Source organism: Musca domestica, unplaced genomic scaffold, assembly GCF_030504385.1.
Source record: "Musca domestica strain aabys unplaced genomic scaffold, Musca_domestica.polishedcontigs.V.1.1 1, whole genome shotgun sequence".
In the NCBI taxonomy this organism is placed as follows: domain Eukaryota; kingdom Metazoa; phylum Arthropoda; class Insecta; order Diptera; family Muscidae; genus Musca; species Musca domestica.
In genome coordinates, this window is record NW_026712114.1 from 29337551 (window position 1) to 29363199 (window position 25649).

General features: G+C 35.7%; 2 protein-coding genes across 6 annotated transcripts in view; one reads left to right on the forward strand and one right to left on the reverse strand.

The window, feature by feature from the left end:
* The window catches only part of LOC131802087 (uncharacterized), a 125520-nt gene extending 103375 nt beyond the window's left edge, over positions 1–22145 (reverse strand). The window contains exons 1-2 of one of the 2 annotated variants that reach the window (XM_059121455.1): positions 21852–22145; positions 14708–14805 (exon numbers count right to left, since the gene is read on the reverse strand). The gene's annotated coding sequence lies outside the window, so the exon portion shown is untranslated. Of the gene's footprint in view, positions 1–14707; positions 14806–21801 lie in introns of both variants that reach the window. The other variant, XM_059121451.1, reaches the window with a different exon arrangement.
* LOC101901279 (autophagy-related protein 16) overlaps positions 1–25649 on the forward strand; it is a 342937-nt gene that overhangs the window by 125772 nt on the left and 191516 nt on the right. The window lies entirely within an intron of this gene.

Sequence of the window (25649 nt, forward strand, 5' to 3'; positions counted from 1 at the left end):
AGAAAAAGAAGTTGTTTTCGTTTTCCAGAAGAAAATCCTTGGACCTTTTCACCTTCTGCTCTTCTATGAGAAGGCCTCTTCTGCCATAGACAAATGAAAATATAGACAACGAAATGCTCTCACCGTTTATCTTCGAAAAAAATCGTATCAGCAGATGTCGTTCATATCGTTTCAGGGGTTTGAGTGGGAATATTGAAGTCACTCAATTCTAAAACGTTAAAAATAACAAAAACTGTAGGATATTTGCCAGTTGAAAATTATTTCATAATAAAAGAAATGTGAAAAGTACGTGATGACATCGAAAAATATAGGAATATTCCAGTGAAATTCTTGAAAAACGATAAAATGTGTTTTCGAAGTCGAGTGGCTTGAACGCGTAAATCAGCATGTTGACTATGCAAAACAAGATGAGAGCCACCTGGAAAAAAAGACAAAACTAACTTTTCGTTGTCTATATTTTCATTTGTCTATGCTTCTGCTCTTGAGAGAGAGAGACCTTCTGACCTATGAGAGAGACCTATGAGAAGACCTTCTGCTCTTCTACGAGAAGACCTTCTGCTCTTCTACGAGAAGACCTTCTGCTCTTCTACGAGAAGACCTTCTGCTCTTCTATGAGAAGACCTTCTGCTCTTCTATGAGAAGACCTTCTGCTCTTCTATGAGAAGACCTTCTGCTCTTCTATCAGAATTCCTCAGGTCTTCAATGAGAAGACCTTCTGCTCTTCTATCAGAATTCCTTTGGTCTTCTATGAGAAGACCTTCTACTCTCCTATCAGAATTCCTTTGGTCTTCTAGGGGAGACCTTTTGACCTTCTTAATACCGGTCTTTTCACCTTTTATGAAAAGAACCTTTGGTCCTTTTGGCCTTCTGGGAGTACACTTTTTGGTCTTCTAGGAAAAAAGCTTTTGGTCTTCAATTAGAAAACCGACTGGTCTTCAATTAGAAAACCGACTGGTCTTCAATGAGAAGACGCTCTGGTCTTCTATGAAAAGCCTCGCTTCTTTTATCTTCTAAGAGAAGACTGTAGTTCTAGAAGGGCTTCTAAGAGAAGACTGTAGTTCTAGAAGGGCATCCTCCCACCCAAATGAAAGCTGGAAATGCGCGTCTCAAGTTAAGTCGACTGCAAAGGGTATATGTACCTGCAGCTTCGATTGTCGTGCGACTCTGGTACCTATCTTAAGCTTAGAGCTAAGGTCCCATTGAAAAATAAAAAAAAAAATATTTCACACGACATATTATTTAATTTTAATTATCTATTGAATATTTATTCAAAATAATATCTCAACTTTTTTATTTTCGTTTCAGGTACGTTGAATATCTCCTATTGCCATAATAAGTAAGTCTTATATATATTTTATTTTAATTTTATATATTTAATTTTTTGTTGAGATACCTAATCGACAGAATTTTATTTCGGGTGGGTGGTATTCTATAGATAAATACCTTTTCTATACTCTCTATCATTATTTATAGAGGCAGAAATTTAAATTTAAAAGTAATTATGTATAAATTGGACAAATGATGGCCATCCCTTGTCTTAATTCATCACATTTTCCAACTATACTCCCAATTTGCATAATGTACCACCATAAAAACAGTTCTCTACATCCATAAATACCAAAATAAATAGTTTCCTCCATTCCATTTTTCACAACAAAAAAAAAGGAAATTCAACATTTATTCTCACATCAAACAATAACAATAAATCACTTCACATAAAAAATTCAATTTAACACGTTAGTAAACAATAAATAAAACAATATCCTGTTTCTTTTATATATAACGATTTCAAAACACTTGCCCTTCGACGGCACTAACAATCAATTGAATATCTAAATAAATTGATTTCAGAATTACGACGCATTCGAAGCTGTAAAAAAAACTAGAGCAACAACTTTTACACCTTTTCCCAATGACTTCAAAAAGGAAACAAGGAGGAGACCACATCTTTAGGCTACAAATATCTAACAAAGTAGCAAACTTATGTTGCATTTTTTATGGCATTCCGCGAGACAGCTGCAAACGATGAATGCAATAAAATAAATTAATTTTTTGCTCCTTCCTTCTGTAGCGGAGGAAATTTAAACGTGTTGTATTTGTATTCCACAATTCAACAAGGCCTTGTTAAAAATAGAATATTATTGCTGATGTTTTTGAACAAAACATGAAATAGGCCCTAAATGCAGAAGAACCTGCCTCTAAATGAAAGACAAACGACGTCATATATCAATGTATTTAGTGTTTTTATACATTTTAATTGAGTTGTAAGCTATAAATACCTATGTACGAATATTTCAGCATAACTGGTATATTTTGGAATAAGAAAGAAGATAACTTAAATAAAAATTAACACAAAAGATTAATATGTCAGTCAATAAGACAGGATTTTAAAAATCTGTAGCTTTTGTTGTAGAATTGCAAAAAAATCCGGTTTATTGCCAAAACAGAGATTTATTTTATGGCAACTAAAACATAAAAGCAGTCTTGAGACTTTGAATGTAACTTCCCAACGCTGTTATTCTGAAGACCAAAGTTGTATGATCAGGTGAGAAGCAAATAGTTAAAAGCAGTTCTATCTGAAATTCGTATGTAAAACGTTTTTCGGATCAGATCGTCTCTAAAGTCTGTTTGAAAGTCGTTACATAGAACAACTTAAAGCCGTCTGTTTAGATGACCTTATAGTCGTCTCAATTTTCCATCTCAAAGTCCTATAATAGACGACCTCAAAGTCTTCTCCGTAGGCGCCCCTAAAGTCGTCTCTGTTGACGACATAAAGTAGTCTCTGTTGACGTCGTATTTGGAAGATGATCTTATGACCGTCTATGGAAGACGACCTTAAAGTCGTCTATGGAAGCCGACCTTAAAGTCGTCTATGAAGACAACACCTCTATAGATTTGAAAGATTTTCCTTGTAACTTCATTATTTTATTAAATTTTTAATTAACTTCATAACCCTCCCTCCTTTCTTAAACTTGTCTTTCTTCGGTTTTTGGTCATCTTCCTTATCCGCATCGCATTGTCTTCAATAAATGATAGCTTCTTAACATGAGGGTCATTTCGATGGATTTCTCATGCTTAAAAATAGTTGAGCCACAAAACGACAGTCACAATAATACCATAAAGTCCAGGCGGATTGGCAGTCAATTCAAGTCACTCAACTCGGAGAGGGATGTGCCCTTCTTCCTGGCCATTCCATTCATCTTCTGTAAATTAACATCAACAACTTCTTCACAGTTGCACCTAGGCCTTCGACAATATTAACTTAATTTTGCGATTGCATGTTCTGACCACATTTCGGTTGGTCGGTCATATTACCGGGTTGCATGTTTTAACTGGATTTAGAGGTTTTATTCGAAATGCATGTGGGGTGCTGTAACGAAAAGTTATGAGACAAAATTAAGAGGCTTGCCTACTGCTGCTACTACTGTATGCGCTTGGGATAAATGTAAATTTGATTAGCAATAGACCTTAGTTCTTCTCCGGTTATTGGCCAATAAAAAAAGAAAAAGAAATGCTGGCCATAGACCATCACCCTAGGCCTCCTGTTTATCGCGAGAGTGTGAAAATTTATGTTGATCATGCTGTGCTGTTCCCTTTTTCGCTAGATTTCCATAGCTTCTTGTTAATTTTATTGAAGAGAAATGCTCGTGTTTCTTTGATATTTGTATGGCATTGATTCGATACAATAATGCTTTTCAGTTAAATTCGTGACAAGGTTCTATTAAATCCTGTTGATATTTGTACTTAAAGGTGATGTATTTATAATATACATAAATAGAGAATATGTATGGTCTAGTTCAAAGCTCGGCGGGTGACAATCAGGTCTTGTTAACCATGATATCATGCAGCTTGTTAAAATTCCATAACAAAAGGGCGAAACATGTTTTCCCCCATTTCAGGGCGTATAACTTATTTATAAAGTTTATTATAATTTAATAAGTTTTCAATTGATTTTAATTTTAGTTTTTTTGTAGAATGTAGAAAAACACCTGGCATTTATTTGGTTAAACTGGTTAGAATGGGATGATGGTAAAGATGCTGGTGAAAAACTGGGCAGATTGAGCTTAGAATGCAATGATGGGTATTTTCATATTAAATCCAAGTAGGAATCTTCTTAATAAAAAGAGGTGTTTAAGTTAAAAAGGCATTTTGGCAAAGGATCCAGATAGTCAATACTGGGTGAGATGAAAATACTGCAACCAACTTCAGACTGCTATCATTTCTAAGCCACTCGTCCGACAGCTATTAAAAGCCGGCCAAATATAAAGAAATCACACTATCTCGCTTGAATTCCATCACGAATAACTCTTTTTCTGCAAAATGCTCACCAAAATGCTTTTGTACTTTTTGGTTTTCTCCGATGATTCGACATTCGTGGTCCAGCAGTTTTAAAACAAACAAAATGATCGTGTTTACTTGCCAAAGAGGTCAGCTGAAAATGTGCACCTTCGGTTGACCACCAGAACTCAAGCCCCGGCCATGGTGGTGGTATTGACCGCCATAACAGCCGATGGTCGCTCTCCGCTCGTATTAATCAAAATAAATGCCGAATATTATCGCAAAAATATTCTGGAGGGTGTATTAAAGCCCTGGGCACGCAAACATTTTGGCCGCAGACCTTGAACATTCAAACAGGACCCAGCACCATCGCACTCAGCACACACCACCCAAGAATGGTTACAAAATAAGGTTCCACGCTTCATTTCCAGCGCAAAATGGCCACAAAAATCTCAGGATACAAAAATCGCCGGGAATGGACCAGAATGCCGCAGAGCATAATTCATGCCAAAGGCGACCAATTCGAACAAATCTAAACCTATTCTAAAATTTGATGCAATTTCCGACATTTTTTGCTTTAATTTAATAAAATTTAAAAAAGAGATGTAAAAATTATGGCGTTTGACTTTGTTGTAGTTTTTCTTATCTCACCCTGTCAATAGACGTATTCTTGTGGTCTTTTATATAGGGGCGACACCTTGTGGTCGTTTATATGAAGGCTATTCTCTAAGTGATCTTTTATAATGATGAAGTTATCCTGTTGCCTCGCATATAAGAGAGGCCTCTTGTGGTGGAAGACCTTCAGCGGATAATACATTCAGTGTAGTTCTATGTAGAGATGGCCTGTAGAGATTACCTTTTTACATGAAGTAGAATTCTAGTGGTCTTCTATATGAGGAATACCTCTAGTGGCCCATGGAAAAGTCTCTTGTTGTCTTCTATTAAAAAATACCTCCAGAAATCTTTTAGATGAAGAAGGTGTCTTTTGTGGACTTTTAAATGAAAACTACCTCCAGTGGTCTTTCATATGAAGACTACCACTAGTGTTCTTTTAAATGAAGAAATCCCCCTTGCGGTCTCCGGTTACTCAATGCCGTGACACAGTATTCAATAGATATAGAGGCGATATCTTCTGGTCGTTTTATGAAGGCTATTCTCTAAGTTATCTTTTATAATGAGGACGTTATCCTGTAGCCTCGTATACAAGAGAGACCTCTTTACATGAAGTAGACCTCTAGTGATCTGTTTTATGAGGAATACCTCTAGTGGCCCTTGGAAAAGCCTCTTGTAGTTTTCTATTAAAAAATACCTCTAGAAATCTTTTATATGAAGGAGGTCCCTTTTGTGGACTTTTTAATGAAAACTACCTCCTGTGGTCTTTCATATGATGACTACCACTAGAGTCCTTTTAAATGAAAAAATTCCTCTTGTAGTCTCCGTTTACTCATTGCCATGACACAGCATTTACTAAATATTTTTTGAAATTAAAGATTTGGCTATGAATTGGCCAAAAGATGTTCTTACTACCAGAAAAATTGTATGTCCTTTGTTTTTTAATTGTCCAAGAACCTGTTAGGACCTCGTATAAACGATATTGGTATATAATGTCTATAACGATCGTTCCTCTTCGCTTACATTCCAAATCCCCATTATAAAATAAATTTTTCCCTGTGTCATCTACTATGAGTAGGTTGAACCTAGCCTTGCCTTTATTGCACAGATCTTTACCTTTACCATTTAAATGCTAATATCCACCTGAAGACACAAAGCGTGACCAGACAGATATATTGGACATTTTGAAAATTGAGTTTTTGCTTTTGAAAGTGTCAATCAGTTGAGACACATACACACACATGCATGTAGTTATGCATCATCAATGAAATTACACTCAGCTTTAACTATGCCATAGTCAACATTCAGTAAATGTGCTAATGAGTCAGCAGGATATACATAAATTCATATCAATGGCAACGGGTAAAAATGATGATGTATGGACATTGGGGTGGAAGTGAAAGTTCGAACTTTGAATGTGAAAGTTTACACATTCATATTTTTTTTAATTTATCACTTTTAACAAAAAATAGAAAAAAGAGCGTATTTTTTTGGCATACCAGATCATCTTAAAGCGAAATCATCACTTTGACAGCTTAGCAATAAATATTTCTCAAACGAGACTAACCCTAATATCCACATTATCTGTTCTTCTTCGAACATTTACCTACATTTGCATGTATTTTTAGTATCTGTCATGTCACACTCACATCACAAAACAAAAAAGAACGCATCTTTGTCTTAAAATAAACATAAACATTGTAAGACATATTTATGTATACAGAGACAGACAGACAGATAGATAGGTAGGTACACTATGGACCCCTCAGGCATTCCAAATCGGTTTTTTTTTCCTTCTTCTTTTTTTCGAACGCAGAAAAACTTAACTCATCAAACAAAAGTTACTTAGCAAATAGACACATTTTCTTGTTCTTTATTCTTTCTTCAGGTTTTAGGTTAATGTAATATGGTTAAGACATTAAAAAGGTCCGTCCTCTGAAAGCGAAACAAAGGGAGTGAGAGGTGACAGTTTGCACTTCAGGTCCAAGAACAAAATGTAGGTAAATATTTTTTCAGTTAAATACTTTTAAAATGCCTAGGCCTCTGGGAATGATTTAGACATTGCTACCCATATTTGAAAGGTGTAATGCTTAGGGGTATGAGTGAGTGTTTGTGTTTTCAGCGATTTTCGTTGGAATGACATTAGTAAAGGTAATTTAAGTTGGAGAAAACAGAAAATCGATACAAAAATGGAAAAATTTACAATTTACAAAAGTTGGGTGATTGAAGGGAATGTGACATGAATATGCGAATATTCGTCTACTAAAATAAATAATGAATGATGTTACCTTCTAAATGCAGAAGATTACATGTGATCTTCTACATAAATGTGGACTTTAGGGAGCTTCGATACAAAGAGAACTTTAACCGTTTGCTTAAATAAAACCTTATTGCTCTTCAATATAACGAGAATGTCTATTGATATTCTATGCTAAGAAGATTTTCCTAGTTCGATTCTCTAATTCATTTCTAGATTTACCAAAAATAATCGGTAAAATTCAAATTTTTTCTAAATTTCGGCAAATTAGCGACCAAAATAAAGTAGCTGCTAAACACTATTCATAGCGGAAGTGCTGTGAACTTTATCCAAGATTTTTGAGTTTTAATTTTATCGAAATTTTGTCGGTAAGCCAAAATTTAGTTAAAGGATTCCACTACTGCTGGTGGTTAACTACATAAGATTGTATGTAACGAAGATTTAAAGACGACCCCTAGTGGTCATTTATATGAAAAATATTCCTACAAAAGATTTACTTCTCTTTGCGGTATTCTGGCCCATTCCCGGCGAAGTGCTTGCTTGAGGTGATCGACACTTAGGTATTTTTAGTGCCAACCTAGCTTTCCAAAATACTCCAGATACAATAGTCCAACGGATTGGTGGCCAACGGATTGGTGGACATTGTGCGCTGGAAATGAAGCGAGGAACTTCATTTTGTAACCATTCTTGGTTGGCGCGTGCTGAGTGCGATGGTGCTGAATCCTGTTGAAATGCCCAAGGTCTGCGGCCAAAAGGTTTGTGTGCCCAAGGCCTTAATACAGCTTCCAGAATATTTTTCGGCATTAATTCTGATGTCACGGTCGAACAATACGAGCGGAGAGCGAGCAAAATGCTGGACAACGAATGTTTTCTCATCGGAGAAAACCAAATTCGGCAGTTCAACACTTTCGGCCAAGCGAAGCAACTGTTTAGCTCTTTTGTCTATGTGGGAATTTGAGGATCATTCCCAACCTCTAAAAAAAAAAAATGGATACAGGTCTTATTGAGCAGAAAACGTCATCCCAAACATTAGTGAATTTAGCCACCCCAAATTATGGGTTCCAGCCAATTTTTAGCTCCCTTTTCAAATGTTCCTATAATTTTTTTATACCCTCCACCATACTATGGAGGGTATATTAATTTTGTCATTCCGTTTGTAACTCCTCGAAATACTCATGCCAGACCCAACAAAGTATATATATATTCTTGATCAGCGTAAAATTCTAAGACGATTTAGCCATGTCCGTCTGTCTGTCTGTTGTAATCACGCTATCTTTCGAACAAATTGAGATAAAAGGCTAAAATTTTGCACGCATGTATATTTTGCCAGTAAGCAGGTTATGTTCGTAAATGGGCCATGTAGGTCTAAGTTATCATATAGCCCCCATATAACGGTTTCTCCCGATATTCGATATTTTGATGATTTTAACGACATTATTTACCGGAATTGTTTCAAATTTGGCATTTGAAGTTCGTAATGGATACTACAGCCTAAGACAGAAAATTATCTGTGCAGGTCCACGTCTTCGTGTAGGCCCCATATATCGGTACCCCCCGATATTTGGTATTTTGATGATTTAAGCGACATTGTTCACCGGAATCGTTTCAAATTTGGTATTTGAAGTTCGTAATGGATACTTCACCCTAAGTCAAAAAATGAGCCATGTAGGTCCACGTCTTCATATAGCACCCATATAACGGTACCCCCCGATATTCGGTATTTTGATTATTTTAGCGACATTATTTACCGGAATCGTTCCAAATTTGGTATTTGAAGTTCGTAATAGATACTGCAGCATAAAACAGAAAATGGGCCATGTAGGTCCACGTCTTCGTATGCCCCCATATACCGTACCGCCCGATATTCGGCATTTTGATTTTTCTTCAAGTTTCGCATTTCATTATTGTAATAACTTATGACAAAAGTTGCCTATGCAGGTCCACGTCGTCGTATAAGCGTTCGGTATTTTTAAGATTTTAACAGAATTTTTAACGGATTTAATTTTTTTTTTTTGGAAATTGCCAAATTTGTATCAAATAGTGGAGGGTAATAAAAGTTAGGCCCGGCCGAACTTACAGCTTCTTTACTTGTTTTGTGTTTCCATTAGTTTTTTCTTACAACAACATTCTCACTATTTCATAATTAACAAAATGTGTTTGTCGTAAGTCTTGTGTTTATGATAATTGCATCAATACCTTCAAATGTTCTCTCTAAGGTAAAGCTACCACGAACGAAACAGGTGTTTCTTATCTGCGATTAACAGCACAGTTTATTAAGAAATAAATATAGGATTTTCATATATCTAGAAATAGATTGGACTTGAATTTCCTCTCTCACATATTACAATAAATTTGAAGATTTACTTTTCACAAAATGAAATAATGAAAAAGAAATCTATAAGACAAGTCCTTACGAGGCTTGTTCGATTTCCATAGCCAGTCTACTATGTAATCATCAAGAAATGAAATGTTTATCTATGACTAGCATAGTTTTATAATTAAGCCATAAAATAGGGTTAAATTAGTATTATTGTTATTGGCAGCAGGTATAGGACGTAGAATACAAGCGGTCAGAATGAGTCGAAATAGAAATGGTGGAAAAATTATTGGTCATTTCAAAATAACCTAGACAACAAGCGAGCGTACGATTGTGAAAAAACCAACAAAAACTTCGCCAACAAATCCTTAGCCCAAAGAGGAGGACATGATGCCGGCCCCAATGCTATTTTTGTTGGTGCCGCTGCCACTGATGATGATGGCAATGGAAATGGCAGCTTATAATTTGAAATACGTTTGCCCTGCACGCATGAAGTAGACTATCAAAACTTTGTCGAATTGCAATGGCTTAGTTTTTTGTTTTGTTTTGGAGTATTGCCCTATAAGACAAAACAAACCTTGGTAAATAGCAATTCTCTTTGAAAATTGTTACCTTATTCCAACTGGATTGGCATTCGAAATGACTGGTATTGTCTATGATGTTGTTTGTTTTATTTTTGTTATTTTTTTTTTTTTTTGTGAAAATCCATTTTTCTTCTGTTTTTTATATTTGCTTTTGATTTTTTTTATTTTTACTATTCTGTTCCATTGCCGTGTCTGAAATCACCTGCGGTGAAAATTCTTTATAGTCGTACCATTTTTGTTGTTGCTCTTCTAATTTTCTAGTTGTTTAGGCAATTGTTAGCTTGAGGAAGTACAGGAAAATTGTATTTTATGTATATATTTATATAGATATGTTCACAATAACAAGTGTAAGATTGGTTTGGTTAAACAAACACAGATTTTCGAAACTATATTATTATTATTGTCTAGCCAATGTGGTGGTCATATGCAAGGTCCAGTGAACTTTTTTGTATGAAATTGAAACCGGGCGGGTAAAACTGTAAACGCCCTACTAGAAAATTACTAGGAGAGCATATATATCCAGAAAATATATAATAAGTGGTTAAATAGTTTTTAGTCTTCTGTAATTCCAAGAATCCAAGAATCGAAGAAAATTCCTTCAATATCCAATAGACAGGAAATGGGGGCTTGTGTAACATGTCACCGTAATATTCAGCATAGCAAACTTTTTGGCTTAGAAGTGAGAATAAAACCTTTATAATACATAGATTTGAATGCACCGCTATTTGGGGCTATGTCATACCCATGGCAAAACAATAAAGGTAACCTCATTTGCTACAATTAATATGGCAACCCTTTTCTGACGAACTCGACCTTGTCATTATACCCTCCACCATACATAGTATTGAGGGTAAATTAAGTTCGTCATTCGGTTCATAACTCATTGAAATAAGATGGGCTGTATCGGTCCACGATATCGTATAGCCCCCATATAACGGTATCCTCCATATTCGGCATTTTGATGATTTTAGCCACATATTTCAATGACATTGTCTGCAATTCTACACAAAGAGATCTTTGTGACCACTTTATCCCCTGAAAGTGAAATTTCAAGTTTCTTCCAAATGATGGGGGGTATAAAAAGTTCGGTTAGCTACTTTTTTACTTGTTTCGTCAGTTTTTGAATAGGTCCTCGTTTTAGTATAGCGTCCATATAACGGTACCCTTAGATATTCAGTATTTCCATAATTTTTGCGACATTATTCATCGGATTTGTATAAAATTTCGTATATAAAGTTCGGAACTGTTACTACAACCTATGACACAAATTACTTTTGCAGGAACACGTCTTCGCATAGCTCCCATATAAAGGATATCATTTGAGCGGTATTTTTCGACGGATTTTTTTTTTTAAATTTCTAGTTTCTTCCAAATGATGGAGGATATAAAAACTTAGCTACTTGTTTACTTGTTTCGTCAGTTTTGCGATCCGTCTGATCTACAATGATGATAACCGAGTTGTTTTATTAATGTCTCAAAATAAGTTACATCCAAACTTATTAGACGTATTTAGACAATCGTATCTTTGGCGGACATTCGTTTTAAGTCTTGCAAATTCAGTCCGTTTTGCCAGACTGATCGATTTCAAAGGAGAACACTCCTTTTGGTACCTCCCCCAATAAAACCACGATTTTTCATAAAACAATTAGTCCCAAATTGTCTTTAAACTGCACACGTTCTAGTATTTCTACCAAAGTTAGGTCTGGAGTAAAAATGGGATATGTTAATCTTCAGTTTCTGTTAGCCCTCCACAAGAATTACTTGGCCATATGACCTCCTCCGTATACTCGAGACAGTGTCGGTGGCATAGAATGCCAATATCTTTCTATCGGTCAGGAAACAAATGGATCTCTCGACCTGTAAAAAGAAGTGTACCATTCTCCTGCTGCTCATTGTGGGAAGCTTTGCATCTATTCTTCAAAACTCGCTTATCTCGTTTTCCCTTTTTTCTTTAACTTCCATCTCATGTTCTGACCATGTTTCTATAGTTATTCTAGGGCTTGACAATACCTTCCTCTTCATGACATTTAATTCCCTTTCTAGGGAGTGGAGGACCAGTCTGGGTACCATACGAGAGCATCTTGCTTTTTATAACCTCAGCCGTTTGGCTACGAATAGGTAAATGTGCCTCATCGAAGTAAAGGTTTTAAAACCTATGTTTGTTTGGACCAAATTCGTTTCGGGACATGTGGAGTTGATCTAGTTGTATCCGTCATATCTGAAGATGGGGTATTTTAGTCCACTCCTTCTGGATCACATCTCAATATTTCAATTAACACAAGTTATGTTGTGAAGATGGAATATATCGGTTCACTCCTGCTGGAACCTGCCCCACAAAGGGTCAAAATTTTGAAAAATTATAACTCTCATGAAATGTGAAATTATTTTCCGATTATCTTCAAATTTTCCAATATTTCTACTAGAACAAGATTTAGTGTGATTTAGCGAACCACTCCTTCTTGTACACACCCCCCCCCCCCACAAAGTGGTCAAATTTTTAAGATAATAAAATGCGAAAAAAATCTTCTGACTCTCTTTAAGTTTCACATATTTCAATATTTACAGTAACCCAAGTTATGTTGTGAAAATGATAGAAATTGACCTACCCCTTCAGGTAACAACTCAATTTTAAGTATTTACATCTCTCATAACTTGCGAAATAAGATTGTGATAATTTTCAAACCTGGTATATCTAAACATTTCTCTTAGCCAGAGATCTGGTGTGAACTTATCGGTTCAGTCTTTCTTTTACTACACCCACAAAGGTTCAACTTTTTATACTCTCTACCATTCTATGGAGGGTATATTAACTTTGTCAATTTGTTTGCAACTCCTTGAAATATTTGGATCAGAGTAAAATTCTAAGACGATCTACCGATGTCCGTCTGTCTGTTTGAACGAATTGAGATAGAAGGCTATAATTTTGCATACTTTAATAGTTTACCTGTATGCAGGTAAATGGGTCATGTCGGTCCACGTTTTCGTATAGCCCCCATATAACAGTACCTCCCGATATTCAATATTATCATGATTTTAGTGACATTATTTACCGGAATCGTTTCAAATTTCGTATTTGAAGTTCGTTTTGGGTACTACAGCCTATGACAAATCAGATCCACGTCTTCGTATAGCCACATATAACGGTACCTCCCGATATTCGGTATTTTCAGAATTTTTGCGACATTATTCGCCGGAATTCAAATTTGGTATTGGAAGATCTTAATGGGTACTACAGCCTATGACAAAAAAAAATCGAAAGCAGTATAGGTGCTATAGAACGGGTTTCATTTAAGTGGTAGTTTTCGGAATGTTTTTGAAAATTTTCAAGTTCCTTCCAAATGGTGGAGAGTATTAAAAGTTCGTCCCGGCCGAACTCATCTGTTTGTTTTTTGCTTTTTCACATTTCAAAATTTTTATCAGTTTAAGATAAAGTGGAATACTTGGTTTCACTATATTTGGTTGCATAATCTACCAATTAGGAATCGTCAACATTGAATTGTAGCCCACACTGAATATCTCCAAAAAAATTGTTTATATCCTCTTAGAGCCTGAAAAGCCAAATTAAATAAATGTCTAATGTTGTTGGAAATCAATCAAAATCTGTTTTTCCAATTACAACAAACATCGAATTTAAAATCTTTTAAGGTCACACATTGTTTGCTGGGTATTTACATCTATTCAATGTCCTCTAGCAACTCATCTTCAATAACACACGAACAATCTAGACTAACGTCCTCTTTGAAGAGATTTCCTTTTTTCTTTAGTGTTTCCCAACACAAAACAAATATGTGTTCAATCTATTGATAGCAGCAAAGGTTTGGTCTTTCTTCCTTCAAAGGTTTCGTGTGGAGCTTTATAGACAGCGCGTGTGTTCCTGGTTCTGTTTCTTCCTGTTATTCTTTGTTGTGATTTTTTTTCTTTTCCCGACAATAAAATTTAATATATTTTCCATGATTCGTTTGTTGAATTTCGTTGGATCCGCACAAATAATCTCGAACACATTTCAAAGCTAGTGTGTGTGTGTGTGTTTGCTACGCTTTTCGCCCATTTAAACAAATATTTAGGTAGCAGATCTTTATTTTTCGGGGTTTGTCAGTTGGTGTTTTCTTTTTCTATTTGGCTGTGGCATTGTTTTTATTTCTACCTCCACCTATTTTTGCCTCGTTAGTTTGATTAAGATAATTTGTTTATCGACAAACTAGAAATATTTTTTGAGTGTTCTGGTTTAGACAGTTTGTTCGAACGTCGACTCGTTCGGACCATGGGTGGAGAGCTAGATAAAAAACAAAAAACAAATAACAAACAAAATGGAAACTAAGCCTAGTTAGGGTTACAAGTTTAGATTTCATGCTGCTGCATGGGCTGGCGACAGCCGTAACATGAGGTTGCCATATCGTTATGGCTCACGCAACAACAACTAAACAAACTTGTTGCAGCACAACATTCAAACCAAAGCCTAAGGTAAGATTTGGACCATCGACGCGGCGTAAACTGTTTAGAATGTTGCCTTTGATTTGATGGTCTTTGTATTGTGTTGTTGTTGTTGTTTTTTTTTATTAGATGATATAAATTTAAATGGATTTTAATGTTTGGGTTCTATACACACACACACACAGGAGGAGGTGGATGAGTTTTAATGTTGTCTTAGATTACACATACCTGATTCTGAAGCGTTCTCTGCTATCCGATATCTTGACCGCAGGTTCTTTTACTTCTTGGGCCGTCTTTGATTTGAAGTCTTGTTAGTCAAAAGTGTTCTGAAAAATTATGAAAGAACAAGAAAGCAAAAAAATAAAATCAAAGATTAATCAATCATGGTTAATATTTGGTTATGTACCCAACCAACAAGTGGGGCTAGAATATGAGCTATGTAAGTGTGTGTGAAATATGAGGCATTATTGAAATTAATGTTGAACAATTTATTTTGCTTATCAATTTCGGTTGGGGGGGGGGGGGGGGGGCTTTTGTGAAATTTGAGCTACACCAGCGCTGTGTGGTCTCACTTGTTTTGCATAGACACCACCAGCAGCATCATTAAATCTACTCTAATGATAGGCGTGTGCTTTTTGACAATAGCTATTAAGGAAGTTAGGTTTTTTGTGGTTCCTAGATTTTCAGTGGGAAACAGGTTGTGTTGTGGTTTTATCTTCTTTTTTAATCCAATATTTAAAATTTTGTTTTAAGGATCCTCTAACATAAAAAATCGTTTACTATAGAAGACTTCAAAAACAAAAGAAGTCAAAATGGTCCCCTTAGATAATAGATACAGCTTTAAATATAGATGTCTATTTTTTTCTGGCATACATTAAGATACCATCTGCCCTTCTTATGTTGTAGATGTTCTTCTAGTATGTTTAAGTCCAGTATTCCCTTTCAAAGAAGAGCAGATGACCTTTTAGTATAATACAAACAGGTGGCCTTCTACCATACAGGGTGATATGAAAAAACTGCAACCAACTTCAGACTGCTTCCATTTCTGAGCCTCTCGTCCGAAAGCTGTTAAAATTATTGCAGTGACAGCTCATTATATTATTTACAAGCGTACAAAAACATTTTGGTGAGAATTTTCCAGAAAAAAAGTTGTTCGTGATGGAATTCAGCCGTAATAGTGTTATTTCTTTATATTTGGCTGGAAACCACAAGTGACTGTCGTTAGAGCACTCCAGCAATTAAATGTAAATTAATCTTTTGTGTCCCGTACCATCGCTCGTTACCGTGAGCGTTACAAGGAAGTGGACGAAAAAACAGCAACATCAGCAAAAATGGTTCGAAAAGTAAAAAAAGCTTTAATGGTGTGGGCCGGTGGTCTTCTAATGGAGAACAGATGATCTTCTATCTGAGGAAGAGCAGGTGATTTTCCATCTGTAGAAGAGCAGGTGGTCTTCTATCTGTAGAAGAGCAGTTAGTCTTTTATCTGCAGAAGAGCAGGTGGTCTTCTATCTGTAGAAGAGGAGGTGGTCTTCTATCTGTTGAAGAGCAGGTGGTCTTCTATCTGTTGAAGAGCAGGTGGTCTTCTATCTGTTGAAGAGCAGGTGGTCTTCTATCTGTTGAAGAGCAGGTGGTCTTCTATCTGTTGAAGAGCAGGTGGTCTTCTATCTGTTGAAGAGGAGGTGGTCTTCTATCTGTAGAAGAGCATGTGGTCTTCTATCTGTAGAAGAGCATGTGGTCTTCTATCTGTAGAGGAGCATGTGGTCTTCTATCTGTAGAGGAGCATGTGGTCTTCTATCTGTAGAAGAGCATGTGGTCTTCTATCTGTAGAAGAGCATGTGGTCTTCTATCTGTAGAAGAGCATGTGGTCTTCTATCTGTAGAAGAGCATGTGGTCTTCTATCTGTAGAGGAGCATGTGGTCTTCTATCTGTAGAAGAGCAGGTGGTCTTCTGTCTGTAGAAGAGCAGGAGAAAATCAGGAGATCTTCTACCTATAGAAGAGCCGGTGATCTTCCATCTAGTGGAGAAGAGCATGTGGTTTTCTATCATAGAACAGCTGGCGGTATTCTAATTCTTTTTTTATTTAGAAAAGCCATAGAGCTCTTTTAAGGAACAAGGTAAGATAAGGCTTTTGAAAGCCTTCCAATAAAGGAGAGAAGAAATTTGGAGGTCAGCTTACATTATTGACTTTTAACACCCTTCTTGATAAAAACCGTTGTATTTTTTTGCTATTAACTATTCCACATTAATATAAAACCACCGCCTTATATATTATGTCCTGCAATTTTTTTTCGCACTTGCTCTTTATCAGGCTGTTTATTCCGTTTTGACAAATTTTCCCTCATGTCCCTCAGCTAAGCAAACCAATTTGATAATGTCTTCGCTTATTATGAAAATAAAATGCCCGCCATAAAAATGGTAACTTGAAAAAAATTACATAAAATTACAAGGCCATTTATAGTTCTGGATGTCAGGTCATTGGCCATAAATATAAAGGCAGAGAACAAGTCAGGCATTCAAGTTGGCCAACAACAAAGACCAGGAATAGAAAACCACATGTTTCAATCTTGAAAACACATAAAGGGGCTAATGGGCGACATTAACTTTTGGGGCCTTTTGCTAATAAGGGTCACACTACCAGCCATCCAGCCAGCCATACAGCTAGCTAGCTAGCTAGCTGGACATCCAGCAATTCAAAGTCATAATAACTACAAATACCAAACATAAAGCCATTTGTAACAACAGCAGCAAAGTAGCAGCCGCAGCAACAGCATCGTCAGGCCAGAATAAAAGCCGCAATAATAACTGAAAAGAGATCTAAACGCCAAAGTTCAATGTTATTTTTTTTCTTCTTCATCTGCTTTTGGTGGGGTTCTTGTTTTTATTTTTGTTTTCTGTTTTTGGGCTAGCATGTTGGTGGCGTGTTACTACCATTGTTCACCCAATAATGTTCTCCATATAGAATTACATTGTTCTTGTTCTTTTAACGTGTGGCTCAGTTATGGGAGAAATGGCGATTGTTGTTGGCGGCGGTAGCGCTCATATTTTGCCATAGGAATTCTTCTATTCGAGTTCTCTTTGGCGGATTCTGTCTCAGATATTATTTATAATGTTGAAGAACTTTGGAAAATACGAAAAACGAACGGTACATTTATGTATGATTATGTTTGCATGGACCAAAACATGGCAAAAACAAAAACGCCGAAAACATAGTGGAGAGTCAGATCGGCTGCAGAGAACTGTTATGAAAGAAAACAAAAGGCAAGTTCATATGGCCCACGTTTTTTGTGAGGTGACTTCAAAAGCCGTTTGTAACACACTCACCTCATTAATAACAAGAGGAACAAAAAAGACAACAACGAAGACAAAACCATTTAGAACAGTAACAACAGCACATCTTCTGCACGGATGTGGTTGGTTACTACAATTTTTGCAGGAAATTACATGTCGTATACTTATATGTATATGGACATTTGGAAGAACCTTTTTAAGTCTCTCTTTTTGACAAGAACGAAAAGAAAGACTCAAGAGGAAACTTTGTTGTCGTTGCTACCTAACATGCGGGTTCTTGGCAAATTGAATCCCTCCAAAAATCAACCTTCACCAAATTAACTTGAAATTGTTCAAACAAGCATTGGCTGCAGTGACATGACATGATGTGATGTTATTGCTTGTTTAAATGTCATTGACGTTGTTATGTCTTCTTTTGTACAAGTGTCTTGTAGTTCTTCTTTTTTTTAATACGGAAGTGTTATGTTCTTGGAATGAAATGATGATGTTTCTGATGGCGGTTGTGCACAGCAATAATCGACCTTCACTTTTTTATACCCTCCACCTTGAAAAGAAGGGTATATTAACTTTGTCATTCCGTTTGTAACATCCGTCGTAGACCCCATAAAGTATATATATTCATGTTCACCATAAAATGCTAAGTCGATTTAACAATATACGTCTGTCCGTTGAAATCACGATATAGCCCACATTATTTGACGTAGAGCTTCAAAATTTGGCTGAACAATGTGTATTGTGTCTGGTTGGTATTGAAAATGAGATATATCGCTCCACGTTTTGGTATAGCCGCCATACAACGGCACCTCCCGATATTCAGTATTTTGATGATTTTCGTAACCTTTTTCCACGGATTTTTCTAAAAATGGGTACATGAAGGTCACAATAAGTTTTTAGTTCCAATGGGGGAGCATTGTATGGATTTACCGATATTCGGCATTTTCATGATTTTAGCGACCAGAATTATTTTAAATTTCGTATTTGAAATTCGTAATGGGCACAAAAGCCTTTGTCCACGTCTTCGCATAGCCCTCTTATAACGGTAGCCCCTGATATTCAGTATTTTGATGATTTTCGTAACATTTTTCCGCGGATTTGTCGAAAAATTGGTACATGAAGGTCACAATAAGTTTTTAGTTCCAATGGGGGAGCATTGTATGGATATACCGATATTCGGCATTTTCATGATTTTAGCGACATTATTTACCAGAATTATTTTAAATTTCGTATTTGAAATTCGTAATGGACACTAAACCCAATTTTTATACGCAGGTCCACGTCTTCGTATAGCCCTCTTATAACAATACCGATACTCGGTATTTTAAAGATTTTTGCGACATTATTCACCGGAATCGTTTCAAATTTCGCATTTAAAGTTCCTAATGGCTACCTCAGCCTATTACCAATAAAATTGTATGCAGGCCCTCCTCTTCGTACTGCCCCCATATAACGGTACCTCCCGATGTTCGGTATTTTCATTACTTTAGCGACATTATTTACCGGAATTATTTCAAATTTCATATTTAAAGTTCGTAATGGGTACTACAGCCTATGACAAACATTTTTGTATGCAGGTCCACGTTTCGTATTGCCCCCATATCACGGAACATCCCGATATTCGGAATCGTTTCAAATTTCGTATTGGAAGATCTTAATGGGTGCTAAAGCCTATGGCAAAAAGTTTCGTATGCAGGTCCACGTCTTCGTATAGCCCCCATATGACGGTACCTCCCGATAGTAGGTATTTTCATGATTTTTGCGACATTATTTACGGAATTACTTAAACTTTCATATTTAAAGTTCGTAATGGGTACTACAGCCTATGACAAAAAATTTCGTGTACAGGTCCACGTCTTCGTATAGTCCCCATATATCGATAAGGGGTAATTCTCGGCACTTTTTTTGAAAAATTTTAAGTTCCTTCCCAATGGAGGAGGGTATTAAAAGTTCGACCTACTTTTAAAAATATTAAAATTTTTGGCGTAGAGGTACCAGAAAAAGGTGGAAATATTAGTTTACTTCTTTTTGACATATTATGAGACTGCTAATTATAAGAATTCTTATCAGATCTGGTGTTGCTAGAAATATTGGGATGTGCCAATTTTAAAAATTCATGTCATTTTGAATTTCATGAGGGAGAGGTACCAGAAAGAGTGGTACCCTTTGTAGGAGATGAACTTGACGGACCAATCCAATGTCTTGTTCTACTAAGTATCTTATTTTCTGTATATCTGCAAATTTCCTTTATTTTTAAATAGCCGTTTCTGCAAATAGGTTAAAAACATATCCGTCCATAAAGCTAGGTAAAATTTGTATATTCAAAACAGAAATTATCAAACCTTCGACATTATGAGAATATTGTTCTGAATTTGTGAAAATCTGAACTTTTAAAATAGATACTAAACTAGTAGAGAAAGAACAAAAGTCGTCATCCCTTTTTAGCTGATAGAACATATTTGTTGCACAATAAACGTAAAGATTTGTATGGGAATCGGAATCGATCACGAAAAATTTCCCATATCATATTACAATAGTCCATTCAGGAAAAGCTGTATAAATGCCGAATATTATCACGAAAATATTCTAGAGGGTGTATTAAAGCCTTGGGCTCGCAAACATTTTTGCCACACGCGCCATTTCGCTTCATTTCCAGCGCACAATGTCCACCAAAATCTCCGGATACCAATCCGTTGGACTATTGTGTCTGTAGTATTTTGGAAAGCAAGGTTGGCACTAAAAATTACCAAAGTGTCGACCACCTCAAGCAAGCGCTTTGCCGGGAATGGGCCAAATACCGCAGATTTACATTCGGACCGTTTGAAGGCCATAATTCGTGCCAAAGGTGACCAATTCGAACAAATCTAAACTTATTCTAAAATTTGATGCTATTTCCGACATTTTTTCCTTTCATTCAATAAAATTAAAAAAAATATATAAATATTATTGCGTTTGACTTTGTTGCAGTTTTTATATCTCACCCTGTATATGATATGTTAGGCCGCAATTGTTTCAACAGCTTTAAAATTTCTTTACTGACTTAGATTATATCCATTTTAGATTATTTGGATGGGAATGTAGGTCAATAAGATTTTTTTATACTGACTGTGTTAAATAGGAATTTAATATTTTGAGGTTGGAGGGGTGCATTCAGGAAAAATATCTCACAATTTTTATATAAAAGCATATATGTTGCTGTATTACAAAAATATCTTAATACGTTTTTCAGATTCAGTTTTTTATAGTTCCGTTATTACACAACTCAGAGAAATCGAATTATATGTCCTACTTATATGACTGATATTCATTAAAATTTTACAGCTCGCATCTACGGATTTTGTTGGGTACTAATTTTGTTGTTAAATTTTCCAGTTAGATTCTCCGAAAAATATGTTTTAACTAAAATTCTTTGATATCCTTTGTGTATATAAATTTTGTCGGAAATCTTTTCTAAAAAATTAAAATTTTCTATATCGAATTTTTTAAAAAAAGAAAATAGGTAATTGGATTTTGAAATATCAACATCTGTTGAAAATTATATTCAGTTCTTTGAAATATTTTATTCAGATCCATTCTAATTTGTATCCATAGTCATTTTTGGAGCTGCATTATTTTAATTCAAATTTATTTTTTTTTTTTTAATATATTAATGATCGTTGACAAGGAAGATCACATTTTTAACAATGATTCGGAGAACTGTTTTTGAACGCTGTTCTTGATCATGTTTTTCACCAATATTTAGTTATTAGTTATTTTTCCAAAATCTTGTTTTTAATCACTGTTTGCTGTTCAGTACGTTTTTTGGTGACTGTGTTGTTCTGCATTAAAAATAAATTTTTCCAACATTCCAATATTGTTTTTATACCATTCTTAATTTTTTTATTGAATTTTAAAAACTGTGTTAGATTTGAAATTTTTAAAAACTGAATTTATCTTCAATAAATATTTCTAAACCATTCCGAAATCATAACAAGTTTGTTACACTTTAAAATTTAATAATTTTGCACATGATTCAGCTTTAAAAACACAATTTCACACACCTTTGGATCTCACAATAAATCAGATGTTTTTTCATGGATTCCTTGCTGACCTTATTTGAAATATTTCTCAAACTTTTCTTAGTTACATCTGCATGTTAGTCATATGATCGAACGACCGTCATTATTCTTTTATTTAGTTCTTTATAAATCACTTAACAGTTGACTTGCTGACGACCGACCAGACTTTTGTCTTTTTAACCGAACGAACGCTCCGCGATCACTGAAAAATGTGGTTTATTATCTTTCTCTTGGATGGATAGACGACGTCTTATTTCTTTAACGCATGCCAGTGTTCTGACCGTACTCGACACCGTCACAAGACACGAGGAAATGAAAGCAGTGGGGAAAAGAAAAACAATTCAAACACTACCGCCAGTCAGTCAGTCAGTCAGTCCAACTATCCAGCCAGCAGCCTTCAGCCATCAAACCTTGTAATCCCAAAATAAAAATTGAGTTGTGAAAATCGCATAAAACACAACGGAGACGACGACGATGGAGTAGAAAAAATGTTGGCTTGTCGACATATATTTTACGGTCATACCGCTAAGAGAAATTCATTCCCCCCGTTCTTTCTCTTTCTAATGATGATGGCTTGCATGGAACATGTTCGAAACAAACAGTAATCCAACAAAAGACCAACTATGAATGTAACTCCAACCAAAGCAAACGAACGCGATCCCCCAGAGAAGAGCCTCTGAAAAGAAAGATTTGTTGCCGTTGTCTTGGTTTTGGTTTTATGCTGCTTTCTCCACTCATTATTTGTGGCCGCTTCTAACATGTATTCACAGTGCTTTGCTTTAAACCAGCCAAGATCAGCTCATAGTTGTTTGCACGAGTATGTGTGTGGTGGTGTTTGGCTTAGAAATGATGTTTGTTGGCAGGTTAGTCGGATTGTTTATTTGTTTGTTTGTTTGTCGAACTAATGCTGTGTTGTCCTTAAGCGGCATTTTTCATAGAGAAGAGATCACAAGACGACAACAATGAAAAAGACGATGAAGAACACCAACAACAATAACAAGAATCTAGAAAGTACAACTATGACAATAACAACAAGAACAGCAACTTGTCAATGTTTAATTTTTGTTGTTTTCCCTCCCCCCATTTCTCGGACGGCGATGATGGTGATAATCTTTGTTATTGGCATTTGAGAAGCGGCATTTATTGTTTTAGATTTTTTTACGAGTTTTCATCTTCTTCGATTTCTGCCAAGTTTTGTTTTTTTTTTTATTTTATTTGATTTTTGTAATGTTCGACTTCTTGTTAAGCAGTGAAAACTTGAGGGAAAAACAGGCAATACTTGTAATTTAATTGCTGTGATTCAATGGCAGGTTACATCAATGGTCTTGTAAATGCTCAAAACACAAAGCAGAAGGAGGTGGAAAAAAACTTGATGACTGCTTAACATCACACCAATCTTTGTCGTCATCATCATCATCAACGTGATCTCCACTTGCAACATCGAACATGGTCAGCGCCATTGGGTGAACCAACTTTGTGGTTTGTTTTGTAAGCTTTGTATGTTGCTGCTGTTGTATGTGTGTGCGAGAGCGCTGTCCAAAGAATTAGGTTAGATGAGTTCGCCTGAGAATATTGATTGCTTTATGATCCAGCACACATACCTGCATAAGCTGATGCCACAAGAGGAACTTGTTGCTGTGTGACGATGAAGTTTGTGTCTTAAGTCTTTTGTTTAATATTGACAACACAATTTTGAAGACTGTTTACAATGTTTTCCTCGTTTTCAAAAGTGTTGCTTTTTCTTTTGAAAATATTTTTTGTTATTCTAAGCAAATATTTATCTCAGGGAATTCTTTGAAACCCCCTTTTTACATGACTAATTGATACTTGTTGACAACAAATAGGGAGAAGAATACCTAAAAAACTACCGACAAGAAATCTCTGCTCTATAGGTAGAACATGAATATCGAGCCGAAATGCGAAATTACCACATCAAACATATTTAAGGATGACTTCAATAGATTTTTTTCATAAGTCTGGTAATTTCTTCTTCAACTAAAAGGTAAATTTATAGATAAAATGTGAAAGACTTATCGCGGGATAAAACGCATAAAATTTTTTTTCTAGACAAAAGAGCTATAAACTCTGTAAAAAATAGAAAGTTTTCAACAAGTCTTCAAAAGCAAGTTTTTACTAATTCCTGTGTGGGCTTCCAAATACAGAAAAATCAAAAATAAGAACCTTCCACAATAATTTTGTAGATATAGAAGTTTATTATGTCTTCTGTGGACCAAAGAGTTTGTAATATAATCTTATGTGGTTCATTGGTCTCCTCCTACTACACGGACTGGTTATTTATATATTATAACTCTGACATGAGTTTTTATTGGTATTCGATGGACGGAATACCTTTTTAGGTCGACTATTTTTAGAGAGAGAAAAGCTTCCACTTATATTCGATCTATAGATGGTTTACTGGTCTTCTAAAAATAGCATATCTTTCAAGGGTATTCTATTGTTAAAATTATCCGGGCTTCTATACATGTCAATGATTGGTTGACAGGTTTTCTAGTAATAATAAGACCTTTGTGATATCCTCTGCGGATATTCTATCTATAAGAGACCTGTAGGAAGACTTCTTCTCCAAAGATCTGTAGGATGACTTCAAACCTTAGAAGATCTGATAAAGTTCTTTGAACCATAGAAGGGTTCGAGGAAATTTATCAGGTCTTGTAGGGTTAGAAGTCATCCTATGGTAAGAAGACCTTTGGGGGGTTTCCATAGGCAAATTTCCTTTCTAACCTAAGGAAGGCCTTTTATAAATCTTCCAAGCTGTAAAACTTTTTATAGGTCTCTAAGCTTAAAAAAGTTTTCATAGAATCTTTTGCATGTCGCCATTTTAAGAGTTAGGTTAAATTTTGATTTCGTTTCCATTAGGTTAATCCTGATAAAAGAGGAGATATACAGAGTAGAATATAAAAAAGACAATCGTAAGAGTTAGGTGTTACAAGTCTACCGCTTAACCATTATAGAAGTTGACCAAGTTTGTAAGTTCCCTGCCCGAGGATTGGGAGGTCAATTCAATATCTCTGATTGAAAAATCGGCTGCAGCTTTCCTCATCTTCACATAGTCTGCAAAATTCAATAGCATTCTCCTCCCAGTGCTTGGGCTGGACAGTAACCAATAATGATTCCTGCAACAATATTTATCTCCGGTTTAATTTTCGATCTGAAGTTAGAGACCAAATACAACTGTTTTCTTCCGAAAGAATTTTTGAGTTTGCCGATATAGCGGCAGAGTTGTGGTTTAATATAGGTAGATTGAGAGACCACCCCAAACTAACTTATCAGTCATTTCATTTCTTTTATATTAGAGTCTTCTGTTACCAAAACGCAATGACCCTCCCAATATTCTCCAAGGCAGATCTACACTCGCTACCTTTCTTGGATTTGTTGGAGAATAACTTTATTGCCTTAGGAGCAGCAAGTTGCTAGTAATTACCTCTGAGAGAGAAATAGAGAGAGAGAGAGAGTGAGAGAGAGAGAGAGGGTGTAGGGACAGAGTTGTTGAAGCTGAAGTGAAGTTTTTTTTATCAACAAAAGCTAAAGCCAGGACAACAGAACGTCTCTGGTGACGGACGTCCTAATGGAGCATTCGCAAATGCTGAAGCTCATTATTATTACCAAAAATACTCTTTCATTCATGTCAATCCGAATAGATGTCTCATTTAAACTTTTTAGAATTTATAAATGGATCCCAGATCACACTGTTGACGGCATATTCTATGTCGAGTAACTAACTCACACCCAATATATGATGTGATTTCCACGTCCGACAACCTTTCAAGAGCCTTAAGTAGAAAGGGGGAAAGGCTAATCGGATATGTAGT